The sequence below is a fragment of the Oryctolagus cuniculus genome, chromosome 21 (genome assembly GCF_051225735.1).
Source record: "Oryctolagus cuniculus isolate XC-2025 breed Fujian yellow rabbit chromosome 21, ASM5122573v1, whole genome shotgun sequence".
NCBI lineage: Eukaryota > Metazoa > Chordata > Mammalia > Lagomorpha > Leporidae > Oryctolagus > Oryctolagus cuniculus.
The window spans coordinates 36,209,332-36,228,711 of record NC_142887.1 but is presented as its reverse complement, the minus strand read 5'-3'; the positions used below and the strand labels follow the sequence as shown (position 1 = coordinate 36,228,711).

The 19,380-nt window shown below is 46.9% G+C and overlaps 1 pseudogene; it reads right to left on the bottom strand.

Annotated features, from left to right (window-relative positions):
- LOC149119931 (ATP-dependent RNA helicase DHX8-like) overlaps positions 1-19,071 on the bottom strand; it is a 45,401-nt pseudogene extending 26,330 nt beyond the window's left edge.
- Between the last annotated feature and the right edge of the window lie 309 nt (positions 19,072-19,380).

The window sequence follows — 19,380 nt, the reverse complement described above, 5'->3', positions numbered from 1 at the left end:
CATAAAACTGAGATTCACTGAGTAACGCCTAGGATTGAACTATTCCATCAACCCATTCTAACAAGACAATGATTTCTACCTTGAGCAACAGCACTGTGCTCACTAAGTTGGTTCTCTAGATTTCTGACCCGCTGGTGGTCAGCATTTCATCTCAGTAGGCACGTTCCCTGGACCTGTTCTCCCAGCTCTGCCAGCTCATTGCTTTGCCTGAGCCTGGAGGGGTGGGCACAGAAAATTAACATATCTGGTAAATGTTGCTTCACAGCTTAGCTGGGAAGTCAGTAAAAAGTGGAGTACGTAGTAACCTGCAGAGTCAGAACTGAGGTGCACTTCACCTTCTTTACACCATTTCTTCGACTACCAGTGCTCTCACTCTTACCATCCCCTCTCCAGACTTCACACTTCAGGGAAGTTTGTTCAAGGGAGGCAAATACAAGCAGGGTAAATGGAAGAAAAGTAGAAAATTTAAAACAAGATGACAAACAGGACCAAAATGGAAGTGAAATAAATTAACTGTTAACCACTCCAATGATGACTTTGTAGCCAATTTAAAAATCAGGTTTACAATGGTTAGTGACAGTGGAAAAAAAGTAAATTATGAAACAACATAATACTAAATTTGTAAGGAGTCTTTATGTGTATATATAAACTAGTAGAAGGGAATGACTAGGAAAAAATACCTAAAATGTTTATAGTGGTTACCTCTGACAGCAGGCTTGCAGTTGAGTTCTATTTTCCTTATTATTTACCAAATATTCAATAATGAACATGTATTCTTTTTTAAGGCTTTGCTTATTTATTTGAATGTCAGAAGCAGAGAGAGAGAGAGAGAATCTTCCACCCATTGGTTTACTCCCCAGATGGCTGCAGCAGCCAGGGCTGGGCCAGGCCAAAGCCAGAAGTCAAGAGCTTCTTTCAGGTCTCTCACATGGGTAGGAGGGGCCCAGGGAGTTGGATCAAAAGTGGAGCAGCTGGGGCACAAATTGGCACCCATATGGGATGCCAGTGTCATAGAAAGTGGCTTTACCCACTACACAACAATGCCAGTCCCCAAATATTTATTATTTTAATAGTCTGTAAAATTAAATCTGTAAAAAATACACAAAACTGCATACTTAACTGACTACTAGAATTAATTGTAATCACAACAGAAACAAAAATAAGATCAGAAAGAAAAATCCCAAAATGATGACAATGGTGGCAATAGAATTATGGTAATTAAAAATGCTTTCTTCTATTTTCTGAAAACATTACTACTTCTGGACTTGGGGGTAAGGAGGTAGGATGCTAATTTCTTAAATGGAAAAAAAAGCAGTTTAGTTGTAGGTTACCAGTAGCCACTGAAGAGCAATCTGAAGAGGGTCATTTTCTGACAAAGCCATCTGTTGTTACAGACAGTACGATTTACAAATTGCTAAGCCAGCTCCAACCAAAGAATGGGGTACGAGAACAACTAATTAATGTATTATGTTCTGTATTAAAGAACTGGAAGGCGGCTGGCGCTGTGGCACAGCGGGTTAAAGCCCTGCCCCAAAGCAACAGCATCCCATCTGGGCACCGGTTCCAATCCTGGCTGCTCCTCTTCCAATCCAGCTTTCTGCTATGGCCTGGGAAAGCACTAGAGGATGGCCCAAGTCTTTGGGCCCCTGCACCCGCGTGGGAGACCCAGAAGAAGCTCCAAGCTCCTGGCTCCTGGCTCCTGGCTTTGTATTGGTGCAGCTCTGGCTGTTGGGGCCATCTGGGGAATGAACCAGCGGATGGAAGACCTCTCTCTCTGTAACTCTGTCTTAAAAAAAAAAAAAAGAACTAGAAGAGAGGATCTGGTAGGCTCCAAACACAAAGAAAAGATAAAGACACAGAGAAGCTGTCTGGTTTGATTGGTTTATGCTGTGTATATAGGTTGGGGTATTGCACTGTACCTCAAAAGTGTATAGCACTACATGTTAATCGAAGTTCAAAAGGACGACTACTCACACTAACCCAGGCAGCAACCATGCACAGTGGTGGCACACACCAGCATGCTGCCAATGTTTCTCCAGGTCAGCAGAGGTGGTGTAACTAACTTCCCAGTGACCTTGGGCATCACACCCCACCTGGAGCAGGGTGCAGAGCACACACACCACAACCAGTCCAGACTCCAATCTTGCCATTACCAGCTGTGTGATGTTAGGCAAGCCACTGCAGCCCTCTGTGCCCCAGCCTCATCCGTGAAATGAGGATAATATCTACCACACGGGACAGAAGTGAGACTGTACTGAGTCAGTGTATGAAAGTACCCAGGACAGTGTCAGGCACTTAGGAAGTACCCTGAGCTATCCACTATTATTGCTCAAGTCTCAAACTGGAGATAGTCTTATGAGGGGTTTTACAGATTCTGAAAGTGACCCATATGCCCTGTAAGAGATGAGGCAATATGGAAGAGAAGAACCTGCACATCCCTCAGCAGCACCGGCCAGAAAGAACCTCGCTAGCTGCAAGTTTTCATCCTGGGCACGCCTCACTCACACAGGCGCTGCAGAAATCCACACCGTCTAATTCTTAAGCCAAAATTAAATTGCACCACTCATGCTCTTTTTATAGCTCACTTTTTCAAATAATGTATCACAGTTACATTAAATATAAATACACAGCCCCATGTTAATGCCATATGACGTTCTACGGCATGGATACATCATATTTTACTAAACTGCTTCCCTTCTGGAACTCATTTAGAATTTTACCAGGTTTCCCTAATATGAACAATGCTTCCATGAAAACCCTCTTCCATTCCTCTGGTTATGTGTTCAATCATTCCTAACTTTCTGATTTATCCCTAGAAACGGGTTAAAAAGATGAACTTTTCAATTTTGGACACATTATTTCCAAACTGCCCTGAACAAGCTGATTAGATGATTCATTTTTAAATAGAATTTAGGTAGGAAATTATTTCATAGTTAACAAATGCATTTCATACATGATCATTATCTGAGGTAAATAAGTAGTATTAAAAAATACATTCTTCCCACCTAAATTGGGTAATCTAGTGCCTGGATTCAAATATTCTTTGAACTTCAGGTTTTATAGGGTATTTTCATGTTGAAACACTACTCTAAAAACTAGAAACAAACAATATAAAGCCGTCCCTTATCCCAGTAGATGAACTTTCAAAAGTTCATCTTTTGAAAACAAAGTTCAAAATATAGAATCATAAAAAATTTCAAAAAGCCCTACTGAGGCTTTTCAGGAAAGCTACTGGTAAAAGCTCCCATACCTGGGAAATAGGTGTTACCACGGGCTGGTCGACCCCTGTCTTGGAATTGTAAACTTTCTGCTTCACGAATCCAGGGTCCATCACGTAGCAGATGCCATCAATGGTCAGTGACGTCTTTGCAATGTTGGTGGCAATCACAACCTGCAGGCAACAGGACCACAGTCAGCATGTGATGCCCAAATTCAGCCTCACCATGAGAAACAGGGCTCCTGAACTCAGACATATTCCCAAGGGAGTGTGCAGCCTTCTCTCCCTCTACAAGGTTGGGACACTTAACCCTACTCAGCCTCCGATGAGCAGAAGAGCAGCTGCCTTCATTTCAAAGGCTAGGTGGGAGAGGGGTTGATACCTGAGAGAAACGAAATAGGAAAAAGCTAAGGCCAATCAAAGCCAATTTCATTTGGTACAAATGGCTACATATCTCATTGTCTAGATCCAACGCTATTTACTACAATTTTAATTTTCTAGCACCCTGGGAGAGCTGAGATTTCCTGGCATCACATGTGCCAGTGTGAAATGAGATTTTTCTTTCCTCCATCAAGACATCTGGACTACAAAATGAGCTGTTTGCATATTTGTGAGAAGAGGAAGATTTTTTTATTCTGATCATAAAACAAACCATGAGACGACAGAAGAATTTCACGGTGTGCGTGTGCCCAACGGTGTATGTGATCTCGAAGATTATTAGTCTCAGCTTGGTACTGCCACTGTTCCTCTACCAGGAACAGAGGTTCAGCTAATAAAACACAACTGCCTAGGAAAATCATGCGAGGAGGCACCAGAACACCCTGCACCATGCCAGCAGCTGACTGGCCCTGAAAGGCTTTGACCTGGCAGTCTTCTCCCCCAGACCTGCTCGACTTTCAATTCCCTCCTCAGCACCATTTTCCATGCAGCCACCTGTGCCAGAAGCCCAGGGGTCACTCCTGACTTCTTCATCAGCCTTACCTCCTGGCACCCACCCTGGCTTGTCCATCCCACCTGTCCCCCCCCCCCAGGTATATACCCAAGACAAATGAAAATATGCGTCCAAATAAAAATTTGTATACAAATGTTTTTCCATAGCAGCATCATGCATGATAGCCCCAGTAGAAATAACCCAAACGTGTACCATCTGATGAATGGATTAACAAAATACAGTACATCCATACAACAGAATATTCAGCAATAAAAAGAACTGGGGTACTGACACATGCTACGACATGAATGAACCTTGAAAACCTGCTAAGTGAAAGATGCCGGTCACAAAGGACCATCTACTATATAATGTAATTTGCATGAAATGTCTAGAATAGGCACATCTCCACAGAGATGAAACTATACTGGTATTTAGGGGCTAAGCAAAGGTCTGAACAAGGGGATGACTGTGCAGGGTACAGGGTTTATCTCTGGGGTAATCAAATTCTTCTGAAATTGACAGTGGTAAAGGTTATATAATTCTGTGAATACATTAAAAACCACCCAATTGTACACTTGTTACTACGGTTGACTGTGTCACCTGAAGTTCACATGTTGGAAACTTAAACCCAATGCAACAGTGTTGAGATGGGACCTTTAAGATGTCATAGGTCATGAGGACAGAATGGGTTAATACTATGTGCAGGAGTGGGGAACTGACACTCATAACAGGATGAGTTCAGCCCCTTCCTTTTTCTTTCTATCTCTTGCCCTCCTGCCTTCTGCTGTAGGATGATATAGTAAGAAGGCCCTTGACAAAGGCAGGCCCCTGACCCTGGGCTTGCTAGCCTCTAGAACTGAAGAAATAAAACTGTTCTTTAAAAATCACCCAGTCTCAGGTATTCTGTTAAAACAGGCTAAGAAACTAGAGTACTTAAACTACAACTGAGCCGGCACCGCGGCTCACTAGGTTAATCCTCTGCCTTGTGGCGCCGGCATACCGGGTTCTAGTCCCGGTCGGGGCACCAGATTCTGTCCCTTTTGCCCCTCTTCCAGGCCAGCTCTCTGTTGTGGCCAGGGAGTGCAGTGGAGGATGGCCCAAGTACTTGGGTCCTGCACCCCATGGGAGGCCAGGATAAGTACCTGGCTCCTGCCATTGGATCAGCGCAGTGCGCCAGCCATGGCAGCCATTGGAGGGTGAACCAACAGCAAAGGAAGACCTTTCTCTCTGTCTCTCTCTCTCTCTCACTGTCCACTCTGCCTGTAAAAAAAAAAAAAAACTACAATTGAATCACACTGCTCTTTTTTTAAAAGTCCATCTGTCCCCTTTCTGTCATTCCAGCTACTGGCACCACGCAGCTCTACGAACTGGCCTCCCTCACTCACCTGTCACTAAGACATCACAGGTGGTTCTGTCTCCTAGGAATACACATCCCCCTGCTCTTAAAGTCCTTCAGAACCAACTTAAATAAGACTGGGCTGGGCACCCCACTCTGGGAATGCAGAGCACCAGTGGCACTCTGCAGCATGCTACAGGCCTCTACGCAAGGATGCCCCAACAGCTTGCCCTCACGCTGCACTCCAATGTCGAGCCCTAAGCCTGTACGTGCTCAAAATATGTTAGTTGAATGAAGAAGGATCCAGGTCTTAGCTATTGTGAATTGAGCTGCAATAAACATTAGGCTGCAGACCGCTTTTTTGTTTGCCGATTTAAATTCCTTTGGGTAAATTCCAAGGAGTGGGATGGCTGGGTCGAACGGTAGGGTTATCTTCAGGTTTCTGAGGAATCTCCAGACTGACTTCCATAGTGGCTTGACCAGTTTGCATTCCCACCAACAGTGGGTTAGTGTCCCTTTTTCCCCACATCCTCGCCAGCATCTGTTGTTGGTAGATTTCTGCATGTGAGCCATTCTAACCGGGGTGAGGTGAAACCTCATTGTGGTTTTGATTTGCATTTCTCTGATTGCTAATGACCTTGAACATTTTTTCATGTGCCTGTTGGCCATTTGGATTTCCTCTTTTGAAAAATGTCTATTGAGGTCCTTGGCCCATCTCTTAATTGGGTTGTTGGTTTTGTTTTTGTGGAGTTTCTTGATCTCTTTGTAGATTCTGGTGATTAACCCTTTATCTGTTGCATAGTTTGCAAATATTTTTTCCCATTCTGACGGTTGTCTCTTCACTCTCCTGACTGTTTCTTTTGCAGTACAGAAACTTCTCAATTTGATGCAATCCCAATAGTTAATTTTGGCTTTGACTGCCTGTGCCTCCCGGGTCTTTTCCAGAAACTCTTTGCCTGTGCCAATATCTTGAAGGGTTTCTCCAATGTTCTCTAGTAACTTGATGGTGTCAGGTCATAGATTTAGGTCTTTAATCCATGTTGAGTGGATTTTTGTGTAAGGTGTAAGGTAGGGTGTGGGGAGCAGCCCGGACTAGACTGTTACTGGAATTAAGACTTATTCTATGCATCTGCTCTCCCACAATATGGCGCTGGGAGAGAAGTAAACAGCTTCCGCACAGCTGCCTCCAGTTCAATCAATTAACTGTAGGACTTGCTCCTGATTGGAGAGCAGCGTACTTGGCGTGTGGGCAGCCGAGTTAGGATTGGCGGAGGAGGACTATAAAGGAGGAGAGAGACGGCATGCACCAGGAACATCTATGGGGAACATCTAGCTGAAGGAACACCTGTGCAGCCCCCGAGAAGAGCCGGCCGGCGGTGTGCCGCTCCCCTGCGGAAGTGGGGAATGCGGCCAGGGGGAACTGCCCTTCCACGGAGGTGGAAGGGATAGTAGCCAACCCGGGAAGAACCAGCAGCAAACCCGGGGAGGGCCGAGCAGATGAAAGAACAGCGCAGGGTCCTGTGTTGCTCCTCCACGAAGAGGGGGAGCGACATAATGGTGCCGTGACTCGGATTAGGAAACCTAGCTCGGATAGGAAACCTGACTCGGATAGGAAACCTGACTCGGATAGGAAACCTAACTCGGATAGGAAACCTAGGACGGATAGGAAACTTAGGAGGGAAGAAACGGGAAGAACTGGGAAAATATCGGAGAGAGAAACTAGCAAACAGCCTAGGGAAAATATCGGAGAGAGAGACTAGCAAACAGCCTAGGGAAAAGCCGGACGAAAAGGGTGCCGGAAGAAGCTATTGAAAGCCTAGGCATAGACTCAGATACGGACTACGGGGGGAAGCTGGGAGAAATCTCTAAGGTCGAAAGCGAAAGTGAAAGCTAGAACAAACAGACTCGGACGCGGACTATGGGGAGAGGCCAGGAGAGGTGAGGGAGGAATATTGTTGGAAGAAAGCTTGGGGAAACATACCGGGTAGAGAAAAGTGTTGGGGAAATTGAAGCCGTGGGGGGCAGGCCGAGGCGGATACGAAAGCCACTTTGGGATTCTCAAGTTAGCCCGGGAATAGGGGGCGAAAAGTTGAAGCCAGAAGCTGAAATGTGAGCCTGGTTGGGATCCGTCTGATTAGCCCGGGGAGCAAAGGACGGGAAGCCAAATCATGGGGCGGAGACGTACGCTGGGTTGAATTCGCCAGGCTAGCCCGGGGAACTTAGATTGAATGCTAGTGGTGGACACGTAAGCTACGCTGTGTTACTCGCGGAAGCCGCCGCGTGCAGAGAGAGCACGGGGCGTGAATAGATAGGGAACGGGGCTGGCGTAGGCCGTGGTTCAGACGCGAAAGGGTTAAGCGTGGAGACCGCGGAGCGGCGCAAAGCCGGGAAGCCGCCGCGGGGCGGGCGCCGGCGGGGCGAGGCGCCGGGAAGCCGCGCAGAGCCGTGAAGCTACCGCGGGGCGAGGTGCCGGGAAGCTGCGGGGATAAGAGAAACAGAAGTTTTAGAAGTAAAGTGAGAGAAATAGGAATGCTGGAAGATAGAAGTGGAATGGGAGAAATAGAAATGCCCGGAGATAGAGAAATAGAGAAAAATAAGGCCTCCCCTCAACATGGCAACGAGAAGGCTTGGATTCGGTCTGCCTAATCAAGTGAGGCGATGAGCACCTGCGGGCAGCTAGCAGCTTATGCGCCACAGGTCACCGAAGACAGGCACGAATTAACATCAGTAAGGCTTCCCCACAATACAACAATATTAGGCTTGGATTCGGTCTGCCTGATTTAAGGCGGTAAGCGCCAGCAAGCAGCTCGACCAGAGTATGAGCTGCAGGTCACCGAAGATAGGCACAAACCAACACTAATAAGTCTCCCCCACAATACGGCAATGAGAAGGCTTGGATTCGGTTTGCCTGATAGGTTTTGTAAACACCTGCAGGCAGTTCTAGCAGAGCAGAGCATGCGCTGCAGGGCACCGAACACAGGCACGCATCAGCGCCTAAAAACCTCCTCACAACATGGCGAAGAGAGGACCCGGATTCGGTTTTCCTGATTGATAGGACTTGTAAGAGCCTGTGGCAACTCTAGCAAGTAGAGCAGAGTGTGTGCCGCGGGACACCGAAGACAGGCGCGTATCAACGCCAAAAAATAAAAAGAAAGGGGGATCTGTGGGGAGCAGCCCGGACTAGACTGTTACTGGAATTAAGACTTATTCTATGCATCTGCTCTCCCACAATATGGCGCTGGGAGAGAAGTAAACAGCTTCCGCACAGCTGCCTCCAGTTCAATCAATTAACTGTAGGACTTGCTCCTGATTGGAGAGCAGCGTACTTGGCGTGTGGGCAGCCGAGTTAGGATTGGCGGAGGAGGACTATAAAGGAGGAGAGAGACGGCATGCACCAGGAACATCTATGGGGAACATCTAGCTGAAGGAACACCTGTGCAGCCCCCGAGAAGAGCCGGCCGGCGGTGTGCCGCTCCCCTGCGGAAGTGGGGAATGCGGCCAGGGGGAACTGCCCTTCCACGGAGGTGGAAGGGATAGTAGCCAACCCGGGAAGAACCAGCAGCAAACCCGGGGAGGGCCGAGCAGATGAAAGAACAGCGCAGGGTCCTGTGTTGCTCCTCCACGAAGAGGGGGAGCGACAGTAGGGGTCTTGCTTCATGATTCTGCACGTGGAAATCCAATTTTCCCAGCACCATTTATTGAATAGACTGTCCTTGCTCAAGGAATTAGTTTTAGATCCTTGATCAAATATAAGTTGGCTGTAGATGTTTGGGTTGATTTCTGGTATTTCAATTCTGTTCCATTGGTCTATCCATCTGTTTCTGTACCAGTACCATGCTGTTTTGATTACAACTGCCCTGTAGTATGTCCTGAAATCTGGTATTGTGATGCCTCCGGCTTTGTTTTTGTTGTACAAGATTGCTTTAGCTATTCAAGGTCTCTTGTGCCTCCATATAAATTTCAGCACCAATTTTTCCAGATCTGAGAAGAAGGTCTTCGGTATCTTGATTGGTATTGCATTGAATCTATAAATTGCTTTTGGGAGAATGGACATTTTGATGATATTGATTCTTCCAATCCATGAGCATGGAAGATTTTTCCATTTCTTGGTATCCTCTTCTATTTCTTTCTTTAAGGTTTTGTAATTTTCATCGTAGAGATCTTTAACGTCCTTGGTTAAGTTTATTCCAAGGTATTTGATTGTTTTTGTAGCTATTGTGAAAGAGTCAAAGGGAGCACATAAGCAAGTCTAGTACCTGCTAACACTAACTGATAGAATAAATAAAGGGGAGAGTGATCCAACATGGGAAGTGAGATACTCAGCAGACTCATAGAATGGCAGATGCCCTAAATAGCACTCTGGCCTCAGAATCAGCCCTAAAGGCATTCAGATCTGGCTGAAAAGCCCATGAGAGTATTTCAGGCATGGAAAGCCAAGACACTCTGGCAAAAGATCTCTGTGAGTGAGATCTCAGTGGAAAGAACAGGTCTTCAAAGAAGGAGGTACCTTTCTCTGAAGGGAGGAGAGAACCTCCACTTTGACTATGACCTTGTCTAAACAAGATAAGAGTCGGAGAACTCAGAGGGCTTCCATAGCCTTGGAAACTCATGACTGGAGCATAGGGAGATTACTGATGCCATAGACAGGAGTGTCAATTGGTAAAGTCAACAACAGGAGTCACTGTGCACTTACTCCTCATGTAGGATCTCTGTCCTTAATGTGCTGTGCATTGAGATTTAATGCTATAACGAGTACTCAAATAATATATTTCACTTTGTGTTTCTATGGGGGTGCAAACTGTTGAAATCTTTACTTAATGCATACTAAACTGATCCTCTGTAAAAAAAAAAAAAAAAAAAAAAAAAAAAAGAAAAGAAAAGAAACTATCAACTCCCAACTTGACTCTCACTGGGATTAAACATGACAATAGGTCTGATCTGATTTCATCATCATTAAAAAAAAATCATCTATTATTTTTCACTTTATGTTTCTGTGTGGGAGCAAACTGTTGAAATCCTTACTTAATGTATACTAAGCTGATCTTCTGTATATTAAGATAATCGAAAATTAATCTTGATGTGAATGGAAGGGGAGAGGGAGTGGGAAAGGGGAGGGTTGTGGGTGGGAGGGACGGTATGGGGGGGAAGCCATAGTAATCCATTATTCGTACTTTGGAAACGTATATTCATTAAATAAAAGTTAAAAAAAAAATAAATAAACAGGAAAAAAAAATGAAGAAGGAGAAAAAGACCCTCCTCCCTAAATAAACTGCTTGAACCACTCTCTAAAACACAACAAAAATCACAAACACCTTAAACAACTCATACCACATGACTCCAGGACTCACGGGAGCTTCCAGTCTGCCCAGTGTTACCTTTCTGCTGCCAGGTGCAGCTGGATCAAAGATCTGGGTCTGCATCTCACTGGGAAGAGCAGAGTACACTGGGAGGATGATTAGGATCAGGTCCCAGCAACTTCATCCTTTCATACAGGATCTCACAAGCAGTATCGATCTCTTCCTGACCAGTCAGGAAGACCAGGATATCACCTATGGGGAGAAGAGAGTACTAGGATGTATTTATTTGAAAGGCAGAGTTGGGGGGAGGAAGGGAGGGAGAGGCAGAGAGAGCAGTCTTCCATCTACTGATTCTCTCTTCAAATGCCTGCAACAGCCAGAGCAGGGCCAGGCCAAAGCCAGGAGCTTCTTCCTGGTCTCCCACATGGGTGTAGGGGCCCAACCACTTCCATCTTCCGCTGCCTTCTCAGGTGCATTATCAGGGAGTTGGATTGGAAGTGGAGGAACTGAGACTCGAACCAGCACTGAAGTGGGATGCTGCTGCTGCAGTGGCAGCTTAATCCACTGTGCCACACACTGATCCAATAATTTACTCTCTAACTGGATTTTCTACAAAAGCTACAGCAACATGAATAGATCTCCATGGAACAGAAAACATTCACATTCTGACTGCTAAATAAACCAAGAAGTTATCATTTATCCATGTTTAAACTGGAACATTTAAACCCTGTACACGTTATTTATAGTTCTACCACCACCATCTTAAACATGCAATCCTGAGACAGAGGGACCACTCATTCAAAGGCATTTTTGGAAAGCTAAGCAAAAAAAGATATGCACATTGGGATCTAGAGCCTAAGAGAGAAGAGCGCTCTTGCCTTCACCTGGCTTCTCTGTCAGGTGGATCTGCACGACGGTGACCAGGTTGGCATCCAGGTAATCTGTCTCAGGCTCCTTTGTGTACAGTATCTCCACTGGGTAGGTCTGACCTGGGATGCTGATGATGGGTGCCTCATAGAAGTACTGCGAGAACTTCACTGCATCCAAGGTGGCTGAGGTGACAATGAGTTTCATGTCTTGCCATTTCTGAATGGTCTAAAGGAAAATGCAACGTGGCTTACTAAACAGGACTCTCCCAAAGGACATGGGTACTCCAGTCCAATTCCCAGAATTCAGGCTCCAACAGGCAGAAGGATCACTAGACTGGTTACCTTTTTCCAACAATCCAATGAGCACATCAGTGTGAATTGTCCTCTCATGTGCCTCGTCCAACATGATGATTGCATTCTGAGTGAGGTCGGGGTCGATCAGGCACTCCCTGGGCAACATCCCATCTGTCATGTACTTGATGACTGCTTCGGGGCTGGTGCAGTCCTCAAATCGAATGGTGTAGCCCACCTAAGGCAGAACAGAGTGGAAAACCTAAGACGCAAACTCTCCTTCCTGCAACTGCCAGGCGAGATGTCAGCCCAGTCACACTATTGTTCACAATCTTAACAGATAAGAATCTGACCAATCTTCCATATATAAAGTCAATTAAAAACAAATCTTAATGAAAAATGGAATGGGGGGAAGAAACATTATATTCCTAAAAGCTGTACATATGAAATTTGTATTCATTAAATAAAAACCTTCTAAAAAAAGAATCTGACCAAGATGTACAGTGACTTCCTCCAGTAAGATCGACCTCAGATGTGATGCTGAACAGATCAATGAGGATGACAAGAAACCTGCTCCCTCAGGAGAAGCTTGGAAAAGGGTAGTATCGCTCCCATTTTATACATAAGGAGATACAGGCTGTTACACTTTCCTTCCTGCACTTCTAGAGTAGCTACCCAATTACCACTTGGCCTAAGCAACAACCAAACTCCTCTGACACCCTTTTGGCCACAGACATGGCTGCCACACTTTGGGGTTGGGTACACCCAATCTTGCCCCTGGACGTGTAGCCTGCCTCCACCAGGTACTGGGTGATCTGTGTTGTCTTCCCAGATCCTGTCTCTCCAACAACATTCAGGATCTGATTGTCATGGACAGCCTGAGAGTAAAAGAATATAAATAATGGCCATTAAAATGTACCACACATCACTTTAGAGTAAAATAATTGATGCTTACCTTCTAACACTAAACGAAAAAAGGGAACATATACAAATAGTTAATGAATTCAACAGTAAATTTAAAAGATAAAACATATTTCTTTCCCACCACCACTCCTAAATTTCTAAAGCCTCTCCCTTAAAAGTGACCTTATTTCTACTCTACACTATCTGTTACAGTAAAGGATTATAATCACCCTACATGTCTATTACTACAGGACTAGTTAAATAAGCTGGAGCATATCCACATTAACAAAGCTCTAAAGTCATTTAAAAAAAGGACTATCTCTGATACATCATCAAAAGGAAAAATACAGAATAGTGTATTTAATGTGCTGCCAAAACCATAAACACACAGAATGGGCATGGGCATGTATCTGTATTTGCTTAGATACATGCATGGTACTGTTCCAAGATCACTGGAAGCTAGTATATTTGGTTACTTTAAGGAAGGTTTGGTGGTCTTATAATCAGTACCTGAAATAACATCCTTGCCTGTGTGAGTTCACTGGTCAAATATCCCGGTTTTCAATTACTGACCACAGCAATACAATACTTTGCCACCTGGAATTGCTCTTGAATCCCCAATTCAAATAGATGTATTTCCTTGCGAGGACAAAGAAATGTGTACACTAATACATGTATTTATTAAAAGTACTTAGAAACATTTTCTTACCCCTTTTGGAAGAGCCATTTCAAACATGCACACACTTGTCCAGCTAACTTCAGCTTTAAAATAAAATGCCATCCCTCTTGCAGGAAACTCCCCGACACCCCCCCACCCCCGCCCCGTACATCATAGAGGGGCCACTCACCTGGACCAGCTGCTCCTTCAGCTTGTAGATGGGCAGGCTTTCCCTCTGCTCATTGACATCTGGATCTTTTTTCCATAAGAAGCTTTGTTGCCCCCAAAGGCATGCTTCTTCCACTCGGGGATGTCGTTGGCATCATCCCAGTGCCCCTCATGTTGGCAGCAATCTGCCTGCCTTCCCTGGGAGGGAAAACAGACGACTCAGTAGTGTCCTCGAGCTACGTCAAGACGTACCAGGGGAGAAATCAAAATGGCAGGTAGGTGTCTCAGATCCTGACACTCACTCACTCCCTCACTCAGAAACACAAAAGCATGTAAAGAATACAGAGGCTAACGAGGGGTGGGGAGAGAGGACAAGAACAGAGCAAGTGGTACCACATGTGTGACCTCTGCTGAGCTCTTAAACTCAACTGCATACCTGATGCCTCAACTAGGATGTTTCCAAGTACTTTAGACACAAGTCCAGGACTGCATTCACAATCTTCCCTTACAGGTGCTCATGGGAGGAATCTAGACGTCACCTTTGACAGATCCTATTCCCCTTTTCCCTGCATTCAACAAATCACATTTCTCAGGTACAACCCTCCTCTCGGCTACCTCCCCGTCCAAGGCATCGTCCTCTCTGAACTTTCCTAGAAGCATCTCACGTGTCTGCTCCTGCCCATCCACCTCAGCCCGCAGGGCATCCTGAACAATCCTTTGGCAATGCAGCTGTGATTACGCCACTCCCCTGCTCGGAACATTTTCATGCTTAACCCTTCACAGCAGCTCCCAGGGCACAGAGAAAGAATGCCACCTACAAAGTCCTGGCCTACCATGCCCACCTCATCCTCCGCCCCTGCCCCGTGCCGCTATGTACTCCAGCCACACAGACCTCCTTCCCCGCCCTGGCTCCAGCACAGGCTCCTCCTCAGCCTGCAATACCCTGTCCAATCCCCTTGACAGACCAAGTCTCATTTATCTCACCCTTCAGGTCCCAGACACAGTTCATGCATAACAATAATTTAATAACAGCCTCAATGGTTAATACTTCTTGAACATCGCCACAGGCTGAGTACTCCGCTACAAGCTTTCCATGGGTTGTCTTCATGTTCCTAACAATAGCCCTCATAAGCAGGTGCCATTATCGCTCTGATTTACATCAGAGGCTGAGAGTCAGAGACATCAACCTACCCAATGATAACTGGGGAACCCAAGCCCAGACCCCAGGCCGTCTGACTGGAGAGCCCACTTGCTTTGGGGAAACGTTGAAACAGAACTAAGTCACATGGTATTAGGCAGTCTATGCTCAAAAAAGCTTATCCCACAATAATTAGTGTATCTACACTGCAAGCCATCATTAGTTTTTTCATCTTTAAACTGATTTTTATTTATTTGAAAGAGAGAAAGAGACAAAAGATCTTCTGCTGATTCACTGCCCAAATGCCCACAACAGCCAGGGCTGGACTAGGCCAAAGCCAGGGGCCAGGAACTCAGTCTCGGTCTTCCGCGTGGGTGGCAGGGACTCAAGGACTTCAGCCATCACCTGCTGCCCTCCAGGGTGCATATCTGTAGGAAGTGGCGTGGGACTCAAACCCAGCACTTGAATATGAGATGAGGGCATCTAAGCAGCGTCTTAACTATTGCACCATAAGACCACGTTTTGTTTTTTAATGTTCATTATTAAATGAGGGCATCGTTAAATTAATGGACTATCAAAAATAGCTGTTAAAGGGCCAGCGTTGTGGTACAGCGGGTTAAGCCTCTGCCTGTTATGCAGGCATCCCACGTGAGCGCTGGTTCCAGTCCAGGCTGCTACATTTCTGATCCAGCTTCCTGCTAATGCACCTGGGAAAGCAACAAAAGAAGGCCCAAGTGCTTGGGCCCCTGCCAGCTATGTGGGAGATACAGGTGGAGCTCCTGTCCTGGCTTCAGCCCCAGCAGTTGCAGCAATTTGGGGAGTAAACCAATAGATGGAAGACACCTCTCCCTCTCTCTGGCAAGAGAAATGTGAACTAAAATATACTGGCTGAAGGGCAACTTCCTAAGTGCAATCTGGGAACCCTGCGAAAATTTCATCTCACATCAGAGAAGAAACCCAAGGTCACACACCTATCCTCCTCGACCCCTTCCTGTCACAAAACCCTTCCATTCAGCTCTCTTAGCGACTCCCTCCTCTTGATTTACAGAACAAATCCAACGGAGCTCTGGCCAGCCTCTAAACTCTTCCGCATGCACAACCATTCTCTCTTCCCTATGTCCTCTTCCTGTGACAGGGCGGGGAATGACAGCACCTATCAAAAGCAAGCAACCTGTGCCTCCATCCCGCCCATCATCTCCAGGGCCCAAGACTTTCCGAGGGACTCTGCGCGAGTCTCCAGATGCAGTCTGCACCTCACAGCTAACGACTGGTGCTTGCTATCTCACAACGTGGCGTTGAGACCAAGGAAGACACGGAATTAGAGAGCTGGGCAGAACAGGTGGCACAGTGGGCGCGCCCAACGACTGTCGGCAACCCCCATCATCACCACCCTGGCCGCCGCTGCTGCTGTTAAAGCTGTTCAACTATTCGCAGCTGGAAAAAAAAAAAAAAAAAAAAAAAAAAAAAAAAAAAAAAAAAACACCAAGCGGAGTGGCTCGCCGGGGGCTTCCCGGACAGCTCTAACAGGTCGGCTCAGCGGGCTCCCAGACTCACTCCCCGGGCCGAGGACCACGTGAATTGGAGAAGCGGACTCACACCCACACACACCCTTCTCCTTCGCTCCTCTGCACCCCAAGCCCTGGGGCCGTAGGGACCTGCCCGGCTAACCGAGATCCTGGTCGTTGATCCCCAAGTGGCTGTCCAAGTCGGTGCACACCTTCGACACTAACGACAGCTATTAGGGTTTGGCGAGCTCTTCCGCGGGGCCCTGGCCGTAGCCACAGCCACAGCCGTGGCTACAGCTTCCTCCAGCCTCCTCCTCCTTCCTTCCGGCCGGCCTCACTCCCACTTTCACGTCTGGGTCGGCGCAGGTCCCTTTTGGTTACGTCGAAAAGTTCAGGAACTTCTCTAGCCGCAAACCGGATGGATCATAGAGATCAGGCCGGAAGTACTTGAGGAAGGGCGGGCAAGAACGGGTTCCAGAGAGCGCTGACCAGGGCCCTCTAGAGGCGAGAAAGAGCTTCGCCCGCTTCCCACCCGGAAACGCTCACGCCCTGCGCGCTACCGCCCTGCGTCAGCAGAGGGCGACCGCGGTCTACACGCAGGGAGTCCGTCTTCTCAAGAGAACCAGGCAAGGTTCCAATGTGTGTATTGTTAACTGTGCTTTGAGTACTACATGTATGTTTAATATAATAGCGGATAACGGTAATTGCTTGTTATGATTGGTTAGCTTTACCGCCACAAAAAGGCACTAAAACAGCCTACACTGTCCCTACCCACACTTCCACCCGTGCTGGGTAAGAAATTATTTCCCATAACCATTCTAGTACTGTTGTGCGCAGATCGTTAGATCCCCACAGAGACCCCCAGAGAGTCAATCACACCGAACTGCAAAAGCAAGGTTTGTTCCGGAGTACAAGCCATGACAGGGACCCCATCCAACCAACCAGTGCACCGGAGGAAGGAGTGAGGCCCCGGTCTTTTTTGGGGGAGAGTTTTTAAAGGAAAAAAAAAGGGTTACATCAGCAGGAAAAAAAGGGTTACATCAGCAGGAAAAGAAGGGTTACATCAGCGGGGGCTTACAGCACAGGGGGCTTACAGCTCCTGTGTTTTTGGTACAGGGAGTTACTCTGTTCAGCAGTCTTTACTGTGCTGTCCTTTGTCTACCGAGCTAGCTGTCCCTGATAAGCTTTGATATCTCCAGAATGCCTGAATGCCTGCTTTTACAAGGACTCAGGTCTGCTATGGGAAATGGAGGCTGCTTTTTTATTGTTTTGAAATGGAGTCACTTTGGCTCTTCAGTAGTAACCACGGTGTTGCTTTTATGCCTATTGCTAGATTGTAGTGTGTGTTCAACCCAGTCATCAATTCCCACTAGATTGGTAGTGTGTGTTCAACCCAGTCATCAACTCCTACAATATTTCCTTTTCTAAAAAAGACTTATTTATTTATTTGAAAGCCAGAGTTATAGAGAGGCAGAGGCAGAGAGAGAGGTCTTCCATCTGCTTCAACTCCCCAGATGACCGCAACGGCCGAAGCTGCGCTGATCTGGAGCCAGGAGCTTCTTTCAGGTCTCCCATGTGGGTGCAGGGGCCCAAGGACTTACTCCACCTTCCAATGCTTTAACAGGCCATAGCAGAGATCTGGATCCAAAGTAGCTGGGCCTCAAATCAGCACTCATATGGGATGCAGGAATTGCAGGCGGTGGCTTTACCCACTTCTCCACAGTGCCGTCCCTGCAGTGTTTCTACTCTGGCCCAGAGTCTGTTCCCAGATGCTGGCATTTGGGTAAGAATTGGGGGGTTGGGAGGAGGTAGACAGCTGGGAAGAGAGGACTGAACCTCTTAGCAACCCTAAATCAGGGGAGAGGATAGAAGTCATCTAAGGGTATCTTGGGAGAGCTGGTGGGAAAAATCATCAGAACAAAGCAGTCTTGCTGCAATCAAGAGAGTCCGGGCCTTTCCTGCTGGGGTCAAACTGGGGTCTTAGGAGGGGTACCTCTGCCCTTAAAGGCGAACTGGGGTCTTAGGAGGGGCACCTCTGCCCTTAAAGGCAAACTGGGGTCTTAGGAGGGGCACCTCTGCCCTTAAAGGCGCAGTCAGAATAATTTGCTTCTAAGTGTGTGACTGCAGAAAACAGCTGCTGTCATTCATGCCAGGAGAGTGCACTGGGCCTGGGAGCTGGTGAGAGTGGCCACGCCCCCTCACCTGAGGCCCTGCTGCAGAGACTGGGAGCAAGCGGGATCTCCCTCTTCTCATTCCCACTTTCCGCGTTCAAATTAACATATGAAATTTCTACTGAACTTCTACTCTGTGCCTAGGCACCGTGGTCGGTTCTGGAAAGGTTCACAAGAGAGGAGAGCGGAAAACATCACAGAGGAACCAGGGGACTCATCTGAGGGCTTCATGTGTGGCTGCCACACTGCTGCCCAAGCATGAGGGCAGGTCTGCTCCCTGTAATCAGAGGGCAGCTGGGGGAGGGCCAGCCCATCCTGCTGCGAGCCATTACTTGTCTTCTAATGCCCTCATCTTCCAATGCCCAAGTGCAGCTCAGTTTTGCACAAAATGTTCCTGACCTAGAATTCTTTCTCTTCTAAGGCATCAACCTGCCACCAATCATAATGAGTGCTTTAGGCTCCAAGTTTTCCAAGGCAAAGACGTTCCTCCTCAGCAGGCTTTTTCTTGTTAGAGTTCTCTTTCGCTTTAAGGCTGCCTTTAAAATATCAGGCCACAGCAAAAACAGATTCAGGTACCCAGAGGCCATCTTGATGTGCACTTGTAAAGAAAACGTTCTCTCCCACACTTGCCTCCTTACCTTCTATGGGAATGGCAAGGAATTTTCATTTATCTGTGTGTTTTTCATCTTTTTATGAATATTTATTTACTTATGGGAAAGGCAGTCTTACAGAGAGATGGAAAGAGGTCTTCATCCACTAGTTCACTCCCCCCATGGCCACCACAGGCAGGGCTGAACCAGGATGAAACCAGGAGCCAGGACTCCCATCTGGGTCTCCTGCATGGGCGCCAGGGGCTCATGAACTTTCCACTGCTTTCTCAGGTGCTTTTGCAGGGA